Genomic DNA, 19,895 nt, shown 5'->3' with positions numbered 1-19,895 from the left:
GTAGACAAAAGACGTTAGCGTGCTGCCCAACTTTCACCACGCTCATATTTATAATTATACGGTTCTTGGAGTGAGTGCATACACTCATGAAGTTTAGTAAGTTCAGGTCACTGCAACAAGCCCAGGTACAGTTGACGGATGGGTACAGGACCTTGAAACGCACCGTGTAGAACGAAAGACCATCGTACGAACAAAGGTAAGTTTACCAGTCTCACAAATCGTCGTCATAAATACACATTCTTTAACAGTTTATTAATATAACCTTTGAGCTCAACGGTAATTAATTAGTAGTGGAAATAATTTCTGGTAGCATTACAGAAATGTAGCAGTGACAATAACATTGTATGCTGTAATCGCACTGGACAATTAGTGATACAAAACAACTGTTTTATCCTGTGAATAAAAGTATATGTTTTTGTCAGTGTACCATGGTAATAACAGAAGCGAAACGCAATATTGTGTCAGGACAATTTACTATTTATGCACAATAAATAAAGGAGCATAGCGCGACAATTTCTGTTCAGCGCCAGACTTGCTTGTAACCTATATCATCAATTATGTTATGAAAAATGACGTATTAACTACTACAAAACTCTGACCTTTGTGGGAATGCTTGGAGCAGACTAACCTGTGAGCTGGAGTGTTCTGAGACGTTATATTTGGTATATCCAGACCATCCGTCGGCTCTTACTTCGGAAACATGGCTTAAAAAATTTCTCTTCAACAACGTAATCCGATAAAAAAAAAAAAAAACGATCTCTTTACCGGCTTATCGTGGCTGTCATGCGACCGGCTATTGCAGTTAATAATACAACAGCTTCTTGCCATTTTTTGTGTTTCTTTTTATCGCTGTGTAACTGAGTTCAATTGAAAGCCTGCGTGCGCTAGTACCTCTTGCCACAAGTTCCCAGAATCCTTTGCGGTTTTACCCCTGAATGACGTCACATTTTCAATCTTTATCCTGGTGGGCCGGTCTCTAGTCAAAATGCCCGGGCCGATTTTTTGTCCCAGTCCAGCCTTGATGAAACCCTATGAAAGACCAGAGATTTACTGACTTTTTCTTTTCCTGCAGTTTTGCCTGAACCCATAATTTGTTCCAGACCTACAAGAAGATTGTTCCCTGCTGACTCACTGCTGCTTAACTATAAGGGAAACACACCAGGATACTTTTAGACTATGCTTCAGGCTTAATTTCTTATGTAATGCACATACAACAAACTTACAACTGTTACACTATGGTGTTGGTATCTGTGTCTTGATTTTACAGTCAGTGTTACACAGGGTCTGAGTGAAAAAGTGTTGAGCTGCTGTGACTTGAAGGCCTACAATCCGGTCAACATAATATGCTGCCAGTCAATAGTGACACCTGAACCAAAGGCTGAATGGTAAATGGCCTTTATTTGTATAGCGCTTTACTAGTCCCTAAGGACCCCAAAGCGCTTTACACATCCAGTCATCCACCCATTCACACACTGGTGATGGCAAGCTACATTGTAGCCACAGCCACCCTGGGGCGCACTGACAGAGGCAAGGCTGCCGAACATTGTGTTGTGGTAAAGGTGAGCAAACTTGGACAAATGAATGGAAAATGTCATGTTACAACCCGACTTCCAAAGAAAAAAGTTGAGATGATGAGTAAAATGTAAATACAAGCAGAATGCAAGCACAATAGCAAATCACATAAACCCATATTTTATTCACAAAATAACATAGTAAAAACATCTTTAAACTAACAACACCACGAGGCGAGCCGCGTGGTGTTGGAGGAAAAAAGGACCCAAAATGCAGGCCGTGACTGATGATACGAGTGACGTTTATTTACAAAGTGGCGGAGTGGCAAAACAGGCAATGAGGGATGACAAATAACTGAAGAAACCTAAACTGGGAAAACTAAATAACAAACCTGAGATCATACAAAACGGTAGTGATGTGACGTTCTGTATCGAGGCTTCGGAGCGTGTGTCGAGTAATGGAGGGGGCGTTTCCGCGAAGCGCGTATCGAGGCTTGCTTCATTTATGGGAGGAGCTGAAAATGATGACGTCCGAAGCCTCGCTGCCCGGCTGTACCACGTGACTGGTTCAGGAAGTGGTTCGAACTTTGCCGCGAGATATGACAGCGATATAAACCCCTCAGACTTCATTCAAAATGTGGGTGTTTGATGGAGAGTTGCGGTTAGTGAGAGTTTGGAGACCGTTTGGAGGTTTATGAGAGTGAGGAGAGAAAGTCAGGAGAGAATGGAGCCAGCTAAGAAGAGGAGGATGTCCTCCCCTGTGTGGGAACATTTTGATCTTATTCCTCCCAACAAGCTATGTAAATTTCTACAGAAGATGTATTGTCATGATACTGATGGTGCAATACAATTTATGTTGAGCTGTCTTGACTTTTGTACAAGGTGAAGTGTTTGCTATGTGCCAGGGAGCTGGGATATAACAACAACACCTCATCCATGCTTAGGCACTACAGAGCTTTGCATGAGAATAAGGGGGACACCGATTGTGGAGCAAGACCAGGTGAGCCATCAAATGCAATGATAATATAGGATGCAGTAATGTTACTAAATGATATAACAATATTATACAACTGTTATAAGTTACGTGTGATATTTATATTTGTGCTTTATCTTTATTGTCTTTCCTCAGGAGAACAATCTCAAATAGATGAAGACCTGGTCAGCATGGTGATTGAGGACTCCCAGCCATTTAGCATTGTGGAGGACAAAGGATTCAAAAGATTTGTTAAATCATTAAATCCTAGCTATGTTCTCCCCACTAAAGGTTATAAAAGCAGTGGAAATTTAGTTTTTACAGAATAAAATGTGAACAGGCAGGACTGAGGCTCAAAGCCTCAGTGTGTAGCTGTCCATACCTCAACGTTACAAACGCACAACTACTGTCCACACCCCAACCACACCTCACCTCACAGTAAATGATCATTTCCATTTCAAGCATTTCCAAATAATCATTTCCCATACTGCCACTATAAATATACACAGTATACTGCCATCACTACAATATACATGTTTTACACACTCCTTTTGTTGTTGACATTTACAGGCTGTGTGCAAAATGCCACACTCTTCAAATTCATGCCAGCTATTATTTTTACGTCCAGTAGGTGTCCTGCTAGAGCAAATGAAGCTTCATGAAGCTTCGCGTTGGGGTGAACCAATTGGATGAAAAGCTTCAGTGCTTCATGAAGCTTCATCTGCCCATCACTACAAAACGGGGTGAGGGGCAGAGAGACGCAGACTAAGGAACAGAACACCATGGAACGCAGACGAGCCGACAACAAGCACAGACCAACACTCACTATATATACACACACACACAAACAAGGAGACCAGGTAATGACATACAGGTGGGAGCACAGCTGATTCTAATACACATAATGACTGGAGGATACAAGCTGAACACAATGAGCATAGACACAGACCTTCAGAATAAAACAGGAAATCCCAGGGCACAAGGGCAGGACACAGAATACTAGCATCAGAATAAACTAGAACAGAAGACAATAATCATATAAAACACAAAACGCTGGGTCAACGACCCAGCACCATGACAGATAGACTGGCCACAGGAATGTGGGTCGTATTCAGTGGTTGAGAGAAGGCGGCAGAAGCACCCAGCAGGACAGTCAAAAACACAACCATCACTGAGATGAGTAACCTGCCATATTAGTGTGCATGTTTTAACTTGCAGTAGATGAATTAGTTTACAATAGGATTACACCACTCTCAAATAAAGGTTAGTTTTAGTACTCAGTTTTTAATTCTTATTTTTTGAGTAACATTCTTTTGGTGTTCTTATGTAAGCTTTATTTAATCATAAATGCCTTTATGTAGCTTTAAACTTGACATACCAATGTGCAATAGCACTCCGAATCTCATTGTATCCTATTCAAAATGACTAGCCCTTCATCTATTCTAGATACCAGCTACTGCGAGTGATACCTACATCTTGACTTTGCTTCTACAGCTCAATCATGTGGAACTAATACTTTCAACAAAGAAACACATCTATGCTGTCAGTTAACTGTTACTGCCAAACCTTCACCAAAGCGCAGATGTTGTGAAAGGGTAAGTAGAGCTAATCAAAAGAAGTATTACATAATAAAGAGCGATAGTTATTGGATTTACTGTATGAAGAATGTAAGAACCCAGGATCCCGCTTTAAAAAGCTCAACTTTCACTTGGATATGATTAAAGTATAGCATATCTGTTTTAGTTTTTAGTATTTGTTTTTGCTTTTTCTACAGCCGTGTTGTAGTCTGATGAATGATAAGAAGATCCTGAAGAGGAACTCCACAGATCATGTGTGCTGTCATCATAGCCAGCAGCTAGACTGAGTGCTGCCGTTGGAAGAATGATGGTGCTGAGATACAGCTGAAGAATTCATCTTGCTGTGTAGAAGAATCAGCTGTACTTGAAGGTCAGAAGTGGCCAAATCCAGTTTCATACACATCTTAGAAATGTATTTAAAAGTAAACTCTGGGTATCCTCTGCTTTGAATGATAAGCCACCATTAATAAAAGAATGACTGCTGTGGCACCGGGCAGCACCGGCCCCACTACCGCTAAACAGGTGACAATAGATTTAAAAGCGACAGGACTTAGTACTGTTGAATCTTTGATTTTGTTTATTTTTTGCTTACTTTTACTTGCATCAATTTGAAAGAGTCCATGTATATGCAAAACATTATTTTATTTTACATGCTGGAATATGCAGAAAATAGGTTTAAATGTTAAACAATTTCTTCAAGTCAAAGACAGTTGCATATAAATTAATTTTTGCTTAATGCAATGTGCATAAAATTAAAAGATTAAAACTAATAAAACAATTTTTAAAAGAGACTTTCCATTTGATTCAATTTTATATGATGGATTATGCATAAAAAATAGAATTGGGCTGAAGGGTCTATTGCTTTACTACGTATTCAGGTTGTGTATCATGCTTTAAAAATGTAACTAAGTAACTAATTACTTTTGAAAATAAGTAATCAGTAAAGTAATATGATTACTTTTTGGAGAATTAATTAGTAATCAGTAACTAAGTAATTAGTTAGTTAGTTAGTTTTCAATTAACTTGACCAACACTGCTGCACAGAGTGTGAAAATCTTCTGTTGAAAAGAACATGACACCAAAAAGTCAAAGTCAAAGTCAACTTTATTTGTCGATTCTGCCACATGTACAGGACATACAGATGAAACATGAAAAATGAAACACTAGGAAGACGTTTTATTGCTGTGTGACTCATTTTGGCTGTAAGTTCCAAGTTCACGAATTTAGCTTTTATCAAAGATTATAACAAAAATGTAGAACTGTCTCATTCTTTTAGCATGACTGAACTTTCAAATGTATTTATTACAAAACCCGGAAAGCATTAGCCAGTGCATTGGCCTAATGACACAATTTGGTTCAATTCCTTCAAAGTGGGAAAACAATTCTTATCAGTAAAGTGCAAAGGATGGGAAAATATGCAGGCTCTCACTGGTTGATTACACACAGGCTATGGTGTTTTGGCAAAGGAATTTTTGCAGCTTCACCCTAACTGATGTGGGTGAGTCATGTTTTCTAGACATAATTCATACTCATATGTTTAAACTATTAAATGTCTTGCTGTAACTCCTCTCTCCCACGGATTCCTTTCCTGTTCCTGCCTGTATGGCCCTCCGGTGTCTCCGTTCCTGAGCGCGATGTGGTCCCAGGTTCTACGTACTGTCTGTGTGGGTTTGGATCCTTGTGTCATTGATCTATCGACTTAGTACTGGACTCCTTCAATACACACAGCTTCTCCGACTCCGCTTTTCCCTGGCTGCTCCACCACCGGCTGCTCTTCATCTCCACACGTCCTGGCTCCTGGCGTCCTGGTTGTTCTCTCCCACAAATTCCTTTCCTATTCCTGCCTGTACAGCCCTCTGGTGTCTACGTTCCTCCCTCAGTGAAAGTACATTCACCGAGGCTCCTGCATGTGGATAACTCCGACCATCCTCTTACCAAAGACCTTTTATCCTGCCTTGATTGCTTTAATTTTAAACAACACATAAACTTCCCTACTCACACCAAGGGCCATACTTGGACCTAGTCTGCTGCTCCAGAGTTACTCTTTCAAACTGCACAGCCAACGAGCTACCAACCTCTGATCATCTGCTTCTCTCCTTTAATGTCCTAATGACTTTCTCCATAATCAAAAACCCCTGCACCATGTCTTTCAGGAATATCAAGAGAATAAATCTTGATATCCTTTCTTCTGCTCTTTCTAGTTGTCTATCTCTCAACAACCTGTCTACTCTAGATGATCTGGTCTCTTATTATAATCATAGCCTTAGTAGTATTTTGAACTCTCTCGCTCCACTAAAAACTAGACCTGTATCCTTTTCTCACTCAGCACCTTGGTACACACCTGAACTCTGACTTTGGAAAGCTAAAAGCCGACGACTTGAGTGTCTCCATAAGAAAACCGGCCTTACTATTCATAAGAAAATGTTTAACAATCATGTTCTGTTTTATATAGATTGTATTAACCAAACTAAATCTGCCTATTACTCTACCATTGTTTGTTCAAGCGAGGATTCTACTAAGACACTGTTTTCACTATTCAAGTATTTTCTCAGGCCGTCTGACTTTCTACCCACTCATCTCTACTCGTCTAACTTCTGTGACTCTCTAAAGCTATTCTTCACTTTAAAAATTTATAAAATACACCAAGACCTGGCTCCTGTGTTCCATGTAGCTCCTCCTTCTCAACCCCACCCCCATTACATTGCCTTTCTGCCTTCCAACTTCCCTCTGTCACTGATATCTCTGATCTCATCCACAAATCAAAGCCTTCTACCTGTCACCTTGACCCCTTTCCTACAGTCTTAGTTAAGGCGTGTCTATCCTCTCTTCCTCTTTCAACGTTGCCGCTCGCCCCAGTTCTGAAAAAAATAAATAAATAACAGGTCTACAGCCCAACAACCTTAATAACGTTCGTCCTATATCCAATCTACCATTTCTCTCAAAAATTCTTGAAAAAATAGTTGCTTCACAAGTTTATCTACGCCTTACCAATAATAACCTTTACAAACGGTTCCAGTCTGGTTTCCGTCTTTCTCATAGCACCAAAACTGCTCTTATAAAAATAACAAATGATCTTCTTATGGCAGCTGGTCTCCTCTCCATCCTTATTATCCTCGATCTGAGTGCACCATTTGACACCATCTCTCACACCATCCTTCTCAGCAGATTAGCTTCTTTCGGCCTTTCTCATACCCCACTAGCCTGGTTCAAATCATACCTGTCTGACCACACTCAGTTCATTCGATTAAAATCCTCCACCCCTCAGCCTTTTCCTTTGTCTTCTGGGGTGCTCCAGGGATCTGTCCTTGGGCCTTCCTTTTCATTATTTACCTCCTTCCACTTGGACACATTTTCTGTAAATATAATATTCAGTTCCGCTGTTATGCCGACGACACCCAGCTTTACCTGTCTACTCTTCCTCCACCCTCCGTCACCCTCTGCTTAGCCGAACTTGATTCATGGTTTTCCTCCAACTGTCTTAAACTCAACAGCAACAAATCAGAGCATCTCCTGGTTGGCTCCAAATCATCGCTATCCAGGACTAACACTTTTTCTGTTACTATCAATCACTTGTCAGTTTCTACCTCTCCATCTGTGAAAAATTTGGGTGTCATTCTTGACAGTACATTATCGTTTAACTCTCACATCAATAATATCACTAGCTCAGCATATTTCCAACTCCGTAACATCAATCACCTCCACCCCTTCCTCACTCCACATGCCACTGTTATTCTGGTCCGTAGTCTCGTTACTTCTCGGATTGACTACTGTAATTCACTCTTATTTGGCCTGCCACAAAAATCCATCAACAAGCTTCAACATGTCCAGAACTCTGCTGCCCGTATTATTACTAGGACTCCCTTTACTCACCACATCACCCCTATCCTGAAGCAGCGTCGCTGGCTCCCAGCTCAACTCCGCATTAATTTTAAAATAGTCCTTTACACATTTAAGGCTATTCATTCTCTCTCCCCATGAGTGTACATGGGTGTCTTGGTCTAAAGGTGTTTTACTAGACAAAACAAAAAAAAGGTCTGGATTTGTACATTGTCCTAAGTGGAGATTTTTTTCATGGCCATTGTATGATACATTAACTGAAATTAATACAGATTGTAAAATTACAACAGTCAAAAATTTTAACTAATTTTTTAGTAAAAGGTTGTCATGAATATTACAGTACGTACTGTGCATCATCTGCAGGATACATGCTACTGAAGACCATAAAATGTTTGTTTTTTTTATGTGAAATATGTGCCATGGCTCCAAAAGTTTGGGAAACACTGTATTAAGGTTTACATGGCAGGCCCAAGAATATAAAGGGGAAACAATTTACTATGCACTATAAAACACCAGTGATAATTAATTCATCGAAACCAAGCCATGTTGATAATGCATCTGTCTGTGAGTGACAGCTAAAAAGCTACTTTGAGTAAAGTTTTGTCCAATCCTTTGAAGAGTATTATTAAGTTTATTTATCCAAAACAATGATTGTATCGTCAGGACCCTTTAAATAAGGGCTGCAATGGTTGTGATGGGAGAGTTGAAGTGTATTTTCAAGGAGTGAGAGAATAGCTGTTTTGGTCCATGTGACTATCTTTAATGTCTTTTATTGTGTATGATTCACATTTGTGTTCACTTGTCTTAATATTATTTTGTTGTAATTTCTCCTTTTTTTCCTTTCAAATCCTTAACATTTAGGCATAAGCAAATGATTCACATTGCTTGTTTGTTAACCCTGCCCTCACTGGTTGGATGTAAGTGAAAAAAAGACCTATGTGAGCTTGTTTCATAAATACAGAAAAGGTTTACACTTAACAGGGACAGTCCAGAATACTGAATGTTTAATTGGCTATAGATTTATAGATACATAGATATAGAATTAACATGTTTGACTTCTAGTAAAAGATCATTCTTAGTATCCTTGAATGAATTTTAAACTTAACAAAGTGCATCTACATTACTACTATAGTGGACAAAGAATGCTGTCCAGGCAGATGAAGGAAAGTATAGAATGAGACGGAAACAGAAAATCTGTTGTGATCTGTGATTCCACACAGCCACTTTTTCCTTTTTTCATCAGTTGGTATGTAACACCGTTTTGCATTTTGTCAGTCAGGTCTTTCATGGAATATCTTTATATGTCTATATATTTCATGGAATGCACACGGTCTCTGCATCATGCATATTTTCCAGCTCTTGTTTTTTCTTGACTGCTCTCGTCAACCCTATTTGTACTTAGAGTAACTGTCAAAGTGTGGGGGGCAACAGCACTTCTGGGTGTGAATGTATTTTATGTAGATAGTAATGGAGAGCTGAAGCTGCTTTGGTGTTCTGCTTTCAGTGTAAAGACTTTGAAAACAATGGACTTTCACAAAGACTAGAAAATATGGTGAAGCATATCTTCCCTTTGCTTCACCTGCACAAGTGCTGAGGTACACTCAGAAAAATTATGGTTCTTAAATGGTTCTTCAGATGTCTTCATGGTTCATTAAAGAACCATCATACGTCAAAGAACCTTTTGATTTTGTGGATGGTTCTTCAGCTATTACAAATGGTTCTTTAAAGAACAAAAGGTTCTTCATCCTTAGCAATCTAAGTTTGATGGTGTAAATGGCATAAATATTTATTCACTATAACGAGGCTGTGAATTATACTGTGTGTTTTCTTTGTGTGCATGTGTGTGCGAAGGGGGATGGCGGGTTACCTGGCAATTACCCTTTAAGAGAACATGGTAGGAAACTGAATATTCAAATAAAAGTTAGAAATATTTGCTTAAAAATATACTGGTGGCAGGGGTGGGGGGGAAAGCCTAAAGACCCTAACCCCCCCCCCCACACACACACACACACACACCCCTAACCCCGCAAACCCATTATGAATATGGTGAGTTAACAAACAGTAGACACAATACACACATTCAAATACTGTACATTAGTTTTAAATTTTAATAAAGCATTACTATTTTCTACTCCAAGGCATTACTTTTGAGATTATGATGTATTTTTGAAAATATAGCATAATGATAATACTAGTTATTGTAAACTTTACAAACCACCCAGCAGTATGTAAAGTCAAATTATAAAATACAAGTAAATAACAATTGCAGAACAGAATGTCAGTGTAATGAACACACACTTCGTTTTGACAAAGCACACTGCTTAGGTAAATAATCTGAGTAGTTGTTCATCACTGAGCAATTTGTTAATATGTGTTTCGAGCCAAATAAATGACAGGGAGAGAGAGAGTGACGTCAGAACACGTCATACTATAACCTCCCGGGAGCGGACGGAGGGGTCAGTCATTGGGATGCGCATGCGCAGACAGAGTCCGCAAGCAGCGGGCCTTGACCTTTCGGGAAAAAAAACTCTTTCTCACGGACGGTGACAGCGAAACGGATAACAGTCTTCAGTACCTGCTGGACTTTGAAGCTCCGAATTCTGGGACTGTTGGAAAAGGTAAAACATTTTCATTAAAACCTTATCACAGTTTTGTTTTTGTTACTTGTCATTGTGGCTTGCTGTTAATGCTGTGCTAACAGTAGCGATTAGCTAGATACGTTAGCCGTTGACGTCAGCGCAATTTAGTATCTGGTATACAGAAACTGTTTTCCTAACAAAACCACTGTTATAATTAAGTGAAGGGGCTCCCAGCTAATTTGAACCTTTGGTTTCTAAAATATGTGGTTCAATTGCGTGCTGCGTACATAACCTAATGTCAGCTAGACCGAAATTAAAATTGTATATATTGTTAAAGTCACTAATATGGCGCCTGAAGCCTGTTGTGGCGTGAGCTCTGTGTCTGCTCTAGAAACTCTGAAATTCTGTAGATCTGAGCCGTACATTAAATACTCACATGAACCTGCACTTTGAATTCTGTATGAGCTGTATAAAATACAGCTATGCATAAGTGTGTTGAATGAATAATTAGATTAGATAACTCTTTATTGTCTTATCTAATTATATAGAAATGAATAAATGTGACATGAGAAGGTGTGTCTTTGACTGTTCCTGCATAACTTAGTTTCGGACTAGTTGACAAGTTATGCTCCGGTCATTTGATGTTTCCAAGATAGATGTTCTTTTGTAATATAGTTAATTTTTTTGTATATTTCATTTACCCACCATCATACATACAAGCTAAGAAGAGGCCGTTATACTAACAAGAGGTATCAACGCTGGGCCAAAGTTCAGCACATGGTTAAAGTTTGTAATCCAGCCAGGGTGTAAATATCACTCAGCAGCCAGAGTTGAAGCAGGTAGCATCAACACATAAATCTACTCTACCCGGCTTAAATCACAAGAGCACCTCTGACCAAAAAGCTGTAGATTTTTCTTGTTTGCACAAATGAATCCAGATTCACATTAATTGTGTTCACAGCTCCAACAAAATGAGGAAGAGGAGGGGGAGAAACACAATTAGGTTGAATTACAATTGGATGGAAGTTGAGGACAAGGAGAAGGAAGCTTAGGATGAGGAGGAAGAGAAGCAGCAGGAGCATCTTTAGGGATCCCTATCATGTCATTGAGGTTTGTTTCATTAATATGGTCCTCTCACAAAGAACGATGACTTGTTTTAGTTCACCTACTTCCTGTATTAAATAGTGATGTGCAAAATGTTGTGGAAAACCATGGAACAGGCACGTATAGTGCATCTGCAGGTAAATGAACATCAAATCTCTAAGACAGACTGAAATCTGTATATTTATCACCCTTATGATAAAACCCATGTCAGCCATTGGTTTATGGACTTTGTATTTTGAAGCCTCAACATTTGCTTTATTGCTGTTGCTATGTTGGGACCATATTAGGATGAGGGATCAGAATCTGGAGTCATGCACACTATTGTTTCATTTAGTGTGTATCCATGAGATTCGTACAGCAGACCAAGTTGTGCCTTGAAAACAGCAAAGTCGTCTGCATAGAGGAGAACTGTAATAGCAGGCTTGTACAAATTGAGGCTTTGTGCTCATATTTGCTGCAAACACTTGTTTTACCCTGTTTTGATGCAGAATTCAGTTGAAATCAGGCAAGAACTGGACTTGTTTTTTATGTGTTCTTGTGAATTGATTGTGTATCGCATATGTTTGATTTGACTTTCTGCAAGACAACAGTCGTCCGCTGGCCAAAAAAGTTTTCCAAATACCTCCACGTGATCTAGCCTGGATTTGGAAAAGAATAGCAAAAAAAAAATCTGCACCTCCTGCTTCAGATGCAATTTGTGTTTCTGTGTTCAGAGGCAGCGGTGAGAGGGGAGACCTCGGCTCATCCAGCTGGAGAGCCTGACCAGGAGGAGTCGAACATTAACTCAGCTCTTCCAGGGCACCCTGCAGACTCGGCTGTTGGCATCGACGAGGGATGACGTGAACGCCAAACTGGAGTCCATCACAGGTCAACTGCAGGTATGCGAGTCAGACCTTCTGAGGAGGGTTTCACTTTTCTCTCTTCTTTATAATTGACTCTTTTCTCTCTCTTTCAGCTCCTTGTCTCAGAGTAGGAGGGATTTGAAGCACAAAGGGAGGAACTTGTCGTTTGGTTGGCTGATATGGATGAGGTTGACCAGCTGACAGGAAGCACCAGTGAAAAACTGAAACAACTGCAGGTGTGGGCTTGTTTTGATATGACATATATCTGATATGAAACATACGTCAGAGACATTATCCTAAACTGGACTAACAAAGGACCATGAGTACAACATGAAACGTACATTACATAGTGTAAGGCTGAAGTTCATTGATCATTTTAATCATAAACTTGTTGAAATATTTTTACTGAACATGCAAACATCTGCTGATGAAAATGTGTTGATTTATTGGTCTGTTAGGAAGCTATTGCTATTTCTAATGTGTTTTATCACTTTCTGATGTTTTCTTAATTAAACAATACATGTATTCATTGTTGTGTTATCTGTGTGCGTGTATGTATGTACGTACGTACTTTAAAGGAAGGAAGAACCTGTTTAAATCACGGACAAACAGTATCCCACATCTGTGATTTGTAGTTCACAAACACTTCTTGTAATGACTAACTACTCCTGACATTTTGGAGATATACATACTATACTATACTTTATACAGTAACGTTACAGTGGGATACAAATAACATCCGGCTGATCCTGCCACGATTTGTTCCCCCGGTTCAAATCACAGACAAACAGTATCCCACAGCTGTTTATGTTTTTAAACCTATTTTGCACAGAGAGGCATTTTTTTGAAAAATGTATTGATAGCGATGTTGAATATTATTACACAGGAAAAAAAAACAACTACACGTAAAATAATCACATCGTGACGCCTCTGCCTTTGTAAATGGAGGGACCTTAACTGCTTGCGTATGTAAGCTTGTAAAACCTGAAGATAGTCAGATTAACAGTATTTTGTCTCTATCTGCCGTTCTGCAATTCATCTCATGTAAACAATAACGTGGCGCACAGCGTGACATGAAAAAAGGCACATACCTTTGATGTTGCGTGACGACACCTCATCCACCTCATAAACGCAAAAAAAAAGGAGTTTTAAAAAATCTTTTTTTCTGTGATTCCAAATGCTGTTTACGTGTGGACGAAACAGCTGCGTTTTCAAAAATACCCGTGTAGGTGCGGACGTAGCGTAACAGAGTTAGTTTATTTTCTGACTACCTGTGATTTATTGCAGATTACTTGTATTTGCTTAATTGTTTACAAAATATTTCAGGTGTGAAATAACCCGCAATGGAGCAAAATATGGGTGTGTGTGTGTGTGTGTGTGTGTGTGCGGATGCGTGCACGCGAAGGGTTAGAAAACTGACAATAATGTATTAATGAATTTATTTTAATTGTTAAATTTACGTTTTTATATTTTATGATTTTTCACTTTTTTGTTAAAGACTTGAAAGCAACTGTTCAATATTTTTGTAAAGGAAAACTTGATTGTTTGCATTTCATTGTTTTATGAAACAAGATATATATATGTCAAATGCTTAGTTATAATGTAACTTTGTAATGCTGCACTTTGTACTTGTTTAAAGCTTATACACCTATCATTTTGTTAATGATTCTAGATGAATGCATTAGCAGTAATGTGTATCTCAAAATGCTCAATGTTTTGGAGGAAGGTTCAGAGGAGGTTGGAGATTGTTACCATCATGGGCTCATCCGGTCAGGATGAGAATGAACAGTCAGCAATCACTTGCAGGTTTTTTCGTTTTATTGAATAATGAGCAAAAGGAAAGATACACATGGACTGCTATCTCTCAGCTGCCGCCCCATGTGGGAGTGGGCTGTAGGTAAGTGCAGAACTTATATAACGGGTGACAGGTGTGACATTATTATACTGCCATATGTTACATTATACCTCTAATCAAAGAATTATTAATTCATGATACTGCTGTAGGCCACATTATACCTGATTAAAGATTGTGTAATCATTACATAGTTTTAAGTTGCTTTATACTCCTGAGTCAGAAGACGGTGAAAATCATTAGATTCATTACATTGATTTGTATTACATTATACTGCTGATTTACTGTGAATGAGTTACACTGTTTTATGACATTTCATACTGCTGATCTATGCTGATTTATAAAGAGAACACTGTTTGCAGAGAATCATGGCCTTGCTTTTCTGATTGTAGAAAGAGCAGAGGATACTGCACGAGAGCTTCTCCCCTACCTTTGTCAGAAGCAGGAAAACAGGGAGCCAAGGTCATAACTCAGGTTCACTGAGAGATGGAACGAATGTGAATGTTTAGGTTTTTATGATTAGGTGGGGGCCACCAGAGTTTGAGTAACGGTCCGACATTTTGAGATCCGCTGTGACCCTCTTTGTGCGCATCTCCCATCCAGATGACTGTATTGCTTATTGTGTTTGTATGGAATAATAAGAGTGTATTGATTGTTGATTGAGCATTTAAACACTGCCCGAGTGTTGTTCTTCCTTCAGCCCAAAGATCAAAGAATTGGGGAATTTAACACAGGTGAGTGCAATTAAGGGCAATCACCACACCCAATCAAAGGTGAGGAAAAGAAACAAGGTGTATCTGGTGAAGTGAGTGTGCTGAAAGGTGAGCCTTTACAACACTCAAAGTGGAATACCAGTTTCAGGGCTAATGGCCACCTCTGCCTCACCAGCTGATTAAAACCTCCAGTCCTAAAATATAAAATGACCTGCATAACTGGCTGAAATAACATTACAACAGCTTTAAGAAGAGGCCATTTTCTGGGCTCTGCACAAAAATAAACAAATGAATAACTGAATGTTTTAATCTATTGAGTGATAAACAGCAATATCTGACAGATCACTTGAGAGTGAGGGACTGAGAGGGCGAGAGACATGACTAGCAAATAAACATGAAGCCAAGACTGACTTAACAGGGAGACGATGAGGGAAGGACATAGGACACAACTGGGATGTAATATCACCTCTCAGGTGCAGCCACTTCTCTGACTCTCCACCAAATCTGCTGCTGAAAGTAAAGGGAAGCAGGAAGCATAGTGGGTGGATCATAATAGTCTTTTGGCCCTGGTAAATTTTACATAATATTTTTGTTTGTTTGAGCTGTAAGTTAAATAATGTCACATCAGTGCCTAGTGCCTCTTCACCTCACTGTGCAATACTTTTGTAAATAGTCAACGGTGCAATAGACTCAATACTTGAAATGTGCAATTCACTTGTATTTTTATTTTTATTCCTATTTATTCTATTTATCCCCTTCGTATATTTTATTTATATTGTCTCTGTATTTATATATATGTGTGTGTGTATAACTCTGTAACTTCTGTCGGTGCTGTGCTTTTTTGGAAATCGAATTTCCCAGAGGAACCCACCCGAGGGATTAATAAAGTTCTATCTTATCTTATCATACCAGATGAATGTATTTTGTATTACATGTAGGGGTTTTCTTTCTGGGGTGATACAAAATATGAGGTTCAGTTCACCTAAAGCTGAAGAGTCCTAAAAAGGCATGAAGGATTCTAGAAAGGAGAAGTGTGCGATGTATTGTGTAATAGCAGTTAAGAATGGGACTATGAAGAATTTAAAAATGTGCATGGAAAGCAGTTTCTCAGTGACTGTACTGTTAGAACTGACATGCATTTTACATTACTTTGCTTGTCTCTCCACTACATTTCATGGCTATTGTGGCTACAAGGTGTCCCCTAAAATAAAAATGCAGCTATATCATTAATTTGATTTAAATATGTTTTTTGGTGCAGTGGGGATTCGGGAGTCTTTTTAAATTGTAATAGTACCTTCATGTAACTACAGAAAGATTGTCTCAAATGCAATGGAAATTAAGAACAAAGACTTTTAATTGTAGTTAACAGAATTAAAGTTACCAGAGAAAATAGATCTTTGCATGTGTGCTGGCCTGCTGTGTGTTGTATTGTTTAGTAAAAAAAAAAAAAAAGATTTTCCTTTCATGGAGCTTGAAGGGTGTAGTGTTCCACATTTCCTTGGCGATAGCAGGCAAGGATCATATCACAATAGTGGTCATAAGCTTTTGTTGCTAACTTCATTTGCACTCACAAAAAGTCAAACTTGAGGTATCGTGACTTTCTTCTGCACAAAATGGATCATCTGAGCATTACCTACTCTAATCAAAGATATTGTCTGATTACTGAGGCCACTCACAGTCAATTATGCGCTCGCGTGGTTTACTGCAGCCCAGGACCTGTGTTTATTGTGGTATGTTTAACTCCTTGGTTTAGCTTTCCAGTTAAGTGAAATTTCTAGTGTATGCTGACCCATCTTATTTTAACCAAAAAAAAAAAAACAATCAAATTTTTTCTTAGCTCCAAGACTTCCTGACTGGTCATGGGATGTTTGCAAAATAGGATACAGTGTTTTAAACCCTGCTGGTCACAAGGGATTCATTTCCTCACTAGTACAACTGTAACTCCAGTCACAGCTCTGGGCAGCTTGTAATGTTTGTAATGATTTTTAAAGCCAGGCACAAACTGACGGTAGTAGAACCATCTCACTTCCTTTTTGGTCTCGGGACATGAGAAGAATGCAATTCTCCACCTGAGGATGCACCTGGCCGCCTCCCAAGTGGTCCCCAAATACTCCACTTTCCCCTGTCCAACAGCACACTCCTTTGGGTTGGCCATGAGCCTTCTCTGCCTCAGAGACTCCAGGTGTGACTGGGGTGATGCAATTGTCAGTTTATAATTTTTTGTTTCTTTATTAATATTCAGGTCTGTCTATTTGTGTATGTTACGGTACACAGAGACAGGGAACAGTTTGCTTTCTTACATGTTCTAATGTTTTTTAGTGTTTCCTGAACAAGTTTGCTCTTAAAGTCTGCATTTTGTGAGAGTGAATCTTAAGGTGCTTCAGCTCACCTCTACTGAGAATCATTAACGTGATGGTTGACACTTTCAATCATATGTACCTATTTTTAGTGATATCAACTTCAATAGCAGGCAAAGATCATATCACAATAGTGGTCATAAGCTTTTGTTGCTAACTTCGTTTGCACTCACAAAAAGTCAAACTTGAGGTATCATGTGACTTTCTTCTGCACAAAATGGATCATCTGAGCATTACCTACTCTAATCAAAGATATTGTCTGATTACCTGACTTAAGAGGCCACTCACAGTCAATTATGCGCTCACGTGGTTTACTGCAGCCCAGGACCTGTGTTTATTGTGGTATGTTTAACTCCTTGGTTTAGCTTTCCAGTTAAGTGAAATTTCTAGTGTATGCTGACCCATCTTATTTTAACCAAAAAAAAAAAACAATCAAATTTTTTCTTAGCTCCAAGACTTCCTGACTGGTCATGGGATGTTCGCAAAATAGGATACAGTGTTTTAAACCCTGCTGGTCACAAGGGATTCATTTCCTCACTAGTACAACTGTAACTCCAGTCACAGCTCTGGGCAGCTTGTAATGTTTGTAATGATTTTTAAAGCCAGGCACAAACTGACTGTAGTAGAACCATCTCACTTCCTTTTTGGTCTCGGGACATGAGAAGACGGTACACAGAGACAGGGAACAGTTTGCTTTCTTACATGTTCTAATGTTTTTTAGTGTTTCCTGAACAAGTTTGCTCTTAAAGTCTGCATTTTGTGAGAGTGAATCTTAAGGTGCTTCAGCTCACCTCTACTGAGAATCATTAGCGTGATGGTTGGCACTTTCAATCAATCAATCAATCAATCAATCAATCAATCAATCAATCAATCAATAAGTCCATTTATTGATTTCAAAATCTTATTTGGTTTTCATATGTACCCATTTTTAGTGATATCAACTTCAATAGCAGGAAATTAACTGGGCATATTCTTTTGTTTATCTCTTTTTTGTTGCACACTTTGTTTTGTTTTATGGATCCAGATTGCAAAACAAATGTTGCGTTTCCAGCACACAGACTGTGAACAGAAGGGAACAGAGTAAATGAACACAACACCTCACTTCTAAGACCCACACAGACACTGCGTGTGTAATATTAATGGAAGTGGAAGCGGTGCGGTCACACTCTCATTGAATCGACGGAAGTTTGAGGATCACAATGTTTACCTTCTTATTATGTTAAGGGTCAATTTGACCCATTCTTCTTTGTGCGTTGACCAAAGTACTGGTCATCCTTTCATTTTCTTCATGAAAATTCATGACTTTTCCTCATCTGGGATCATGAACGGGTGTGTAAACTATGGACACTTTGATGTGTCCTGGAATGTCTTTGCAATGTTTGTATATAAAATTATGTTGCAGGTCATTTTGACCCACATACTTATATGTAAGTAAAAACATGTTCAGATCCAAAATAAACATTTCTCTTTGATGTACTTTGTTTTGATTGCCTCTGAAAATACATTCTGACCCAGGTGTGTATGCAAGAAACTTTCTCTCCCCTGCTCTTGTCATGTTTTCATGTCATTTCAACACACCAAAAATGAGCTCCAGAAGGTTGACGGCTGAAAAAGCTTTATCACTGCTTTATAACTGGGATAGTGATGAAGAAAAAATGTTTCAGAGACAGAAGATCTTTCAGAGGCTGAGGACACTGTTGCTGATGATCCAGACTGCCAATTTCCCAAAGGACAGGAGGATTCTGAGGCGGAGTATGCTGCCATCTCTACATCAAATGAAAACCAAAGAATGCAGCAACCATCATCCACAGAGGATACATGGAAATCTAAAGATGATGGTAATATAAAATGGTCATTATCACCACACCAAGTCAAGGCAGGCTGTCATCTTCTAACGTCATCAAAATGACTCCTGGTCCTACAAGATTTGCCGCCATACGAGTTGATGATATTCAATCAACATTTCAGCTCTTCATATCCCCTCCAATAGAGAGGATTATACTGGACATAACTAACGTGGAGGGGAGGCGTGCATTTCAAGAGAAATGGAAGCCACTGGATCAGACTGACTTGCAGCAGTAGTAGGTGCATGATCTAAGGAGCTTGGAAAGAAAAGCATCTGGACTTCTTTAAGTTGCTTGAAGACGTTTCACCTCTCATCCGAGAAGCTTCTTCAGTTCTAGTACTGAGGAAGCTTCTTTTCAACATAATACAAGGGTTGTTTGCGCTGCTGATGTTAAGGAAATTCAGCCAGCCAGGCCTGAGGTTTTCATTCGCCAACTTGCTGTTTGGCCCGCGTCTTTTAGCGCACGCGAGAAACAAACTTCAAGACATTATGCACACATATTAACGCTCCTCCAAATAGTCACAGCTTTATTGCAGCATCTAGATTTTTGTGTTTTCGTTTGTTTTGTTTTGTTTTTTCTTGATGAAAAAACGGATAGTAAACAAACAGATTGTACGCTTAAAACATGATCCCTCTATGTCGGTCACTGTGTGTCTCTTTTTAGCTTTTTTTTTTTTTAAACAACAACTATTATTTAATCTTTA

The 19,895-nt window shown here is 39.0% G+C and overlaps 1 long non-coding RNA gene across 1 annotated transcript; it reads left to right on the top strand.

Annotated features, from left to right (window-relative positions):
- The first annotated feature begins 10,377 nt into the window (after window positions 1–10,377).
- On the top strand, window positions 10,378–12,952 carry LOC146694069 (uncharacterized). The gene is made up of 4 exons (XR_014914855.1): window positions 10,378–10,516; window positions 11,439–11,587; window positions 12,295–12,459; window positions 12,537–12,952. It is a non-coding gene; the product is annotated as an uncharacterized LOC146694069 (long non-coding RNA).
- Window positions 12,953–19,895: the final 6,943 nt, after the last annotated feature.

This window comes from Copadichromis virginalis, linkage group LG14, assembly GCF_057382275.1.
Source record: "Copadichromis virginalis isolate Kocher_CV1m ecotype Utaka linkage group LG14, C_Virginalis_male_GT1.1, whole genome shotgun sequence".
Classification (NCBI taxonomy): domain Eukaryota; kingdom Metazoa; phylum Chordata; class Actinopteri; order Cichliformes; family Cichlidae; genus Copadichromis; species Copadichromis virginalis.
Note: the sequence above shows the minus strand (reverse complement) of the source record. Positions and strands in the feature narration are given on the sequence as shown.